The following is a 3,234-nucleotide window of genomic DNA, read 5'->3' on the forward strand; positions in this document are numbered from 1 at the left end:
CGTTCTTTCACTAATTATAACTAAGCTAAACGTTATGTGTATCCGACACTCTTTTAAATATATTTTTAATTAGATTATTAAAACTAAAAAAATAATATACTTTTATTAAATAGACTAGTTAGATTGAATTTTTTAACAACTAGTTCCATTAAAATATGAGTTTCAAATATTTAAGCCTTTGATATATTTGTCAGTCAGGATAGTTAAATGTATTTTAACTAATATAGTTTTGTAAAATTATTAAGTTCGTTAAAATAAATTAAAAATAAATAGGCTCGTAAAGTTGTCCAAGCCAAAATTTTAAATTATTTTCTTGAAGGACCGGTATTAAAAGTCATGACTTTTGAGAATTGTCAAGTTAATGGATATAAATTTTCAACAAAATCTGCATCCGGTTCTGGTATTGCTGTTAAAGGAAATTTGCACGGAAATAATCTTGATTATTATGGTCAACTACAAGAAATTATTAGACTTATTTATCAAGGATGCAATAATGTATATATGTTCCTAGTGTATTGAATCCAAAAGCGAAAATATATACAGTGGTCAAATCTAAAAGTCGCCCAATTGATGAATCTATCATTGCACAACATGATATAGAGGACGCTTTTCAGGAAGATAAATCTAATGCATCTGTAACGCCCCCAAATCCGGGTCAGAGGATTTGGTCGTCACTATAAAACTTCAATCCAAATTAACCTGTTTAATTAATAAACAAATGCCAGCAGAAGATATTTATCATAAATGACCCCAAACTAATCCAAGATCTTTTAAGGTTACAGTTCTAGAAACAAGATATCCAAATTCCATCAATAAATTTTTTCACTTTCTTTTAAAACTTTTTTTAACAAAATCCAATTCAAAACTAAACCCACTAGTATAACTTTGAAATGAAGTATACTAGGCCCAAATAAAATACACAACTATAATATAATATAATATAAACAACTTTATACAATAAAATTTACACTAGTTCGCAAACCCTGGACCAACCACCTTCCAAGAGCTTCTTCTTTGCTTCCTTGAATTACGCAGCTAAACAGCGCAAGCTAATCCTCACTGGAGGTTAAATTTGAAAACAGGCAAGTATGAGCGAAAGAAATGCTCAGCAAGATCATTATGACATATATGGGGTCTTTTGATATAAAACTGACATCTGCAATAGAGCAGAACCTTTAAAATCATAATGGTTGAATCATAAAATTTTAGTTGAGGAATCCCATAATTGATTCCTTAATTGTATTCAAAACCATTTTGATATTTTTTTAGCGAAATGCTTCATCAATACTTTGAATCTTGACGAGAATAAAACTCGTAAAATAGTGTTTACGGAAATATCGTAAACCACAATAACATGAAACAATGGTTATGGATTGAATCATAAAACTTTACTCAAAACCGAACTCTCGAAATTAATACTTATTTTGTTATCATATCAAATTAGATATCAATACGAACTTTGATGCTCACAACATTCCATACTGAAGTCAACATCAATCATCTATACTAATACCACCTTTGATATTTAACAACAACGTAAGTATCAGCATAAATCAGAATCTGAATCAAAACTACATTTTACCATTATTCCAAAACAGAAATAGTTGATAAATCATTTATTCTATGAATATCAAAAATGATATGATAATTTAGATTGGGATCATTCTCCGACGGATGTACTATCACATGCTGATCAGCCTGTGTGATAGCACAAGGTCATGATTCGTAGAAACGTGACCCCAAAAATACGAGTACTCAAACAAAAGGCAATATACCTTCCTGTGGCAAAAATTGTGTCATAATATTCCATATGGCACTTAGAAATAGCCCTCAGCTGGACCGTCCGTCCTGGTCACTTACACAATTATGATCCAATCTTAAAACCTTTTATTGAAATGGGGTCATAATAATCGACACCCGAAATAATTTTATTCCCCTAATTCTTGGGTAGGAATATTCGTAACCAAATCACTTTTCTCAAAATCCAAAACCTTTATAAATCCGATAATTGGATAAGTAAAAATACTTGACTATTCTGAACATAGAATAGCATATGAGTATTTGCATAAACAGAAATATTTAATTCAGCGATATGTAAAACATTTATCTATTCTGAACAGAGAATAGGGAAAGCAATACTTGCATAATAAGCTTCAAAATAAATATCACTTGAACAATGAGTGATGATAGGGATACTTTCCTTTGGGTTTTAGTAATTAGTCACACTCGCAAAGACGCATCTATTTTGACATTCGGTCTCAAAGCATCACCGTCCTGCTTTTCAACACTTTACTGATATGCTACTCCTGCGATTGCTAGAAGCCAGATATCCAGTACCATTCCATCTCATTCTTTATCCAACGTCTTGTCCCGACCAGCTCGAGAGATCCGTATCTATAATTAAAATATATAGCTTTAATAGTCTAAACGATAATCACTCGACAAACTGCGCGTCAAAATCCTATCGTCTACCCATACGATAGCCTACACATAAATAAAATAGACAAACATAAGACTCTTGATCCACATACACACGTAATTCACATAACACGTAAACACATAACTCACGTATCTCATAATTCATATCACATATGACTCGGTTCACTAAAAGGTTTTACTCGGTACAATTAAAACTAAAATCGGGTCAAAAATATAATTTATTGATCAAAAATCGACTCAGAATGATTCGTAAAATAAGCGACCTTTCAAAACAAAAGGATTTGGATCTCGAAAGTATTTTTATTGAAAGCGGACTATTTTTCTGAGTCTAGAGGCGTTCGTTTCGTATTAAACGGACGAACGGTTGATTTAATACGAATTTTTGAACATTTTTTAGAATTAAAACGGTTTCCGAATCATTTAATAATTAAATAATAGGGCTCGAACACCCGAAAATAATTTTATAAGAATTATCGAGTCTGGAAAATAATTTAAAATAATATTTTAAAGTTCAAAACTATTTTTCAGAATTTTTAAATGAAAAATAAATAATTAAATCTAATTAAATAATCAATTAAAATTAATTAATAACTAATTAAATTAATTAATCAGTTAATATTTAAATTAATTGACTAATTAAATAATTAATTATCAACTAAAATTAATTAACTAAATAATTTGGATTTATTTTTGAATTTAAAATAAATTTTCAGAATAAACATAATAATTTTTAGTATTAAAAATGAATTTTCAGAAATTAAAACAGAATTTTGAATTTTTTTTAAAATAGAAAAT

This window comes from Apium graveolens, chromosome 4 (assembly GCF_009905375.1).
Source record: "Apium graveolens cultivar Ventura chromosome 4, ASM990537v1, whole genome shotgun sequence".
NCBI lineage: Eukaryota > Viridiplantae > Streptophyta > Magnoliopsida > Apiales > Apiaceae > Apium > Apium graveolens.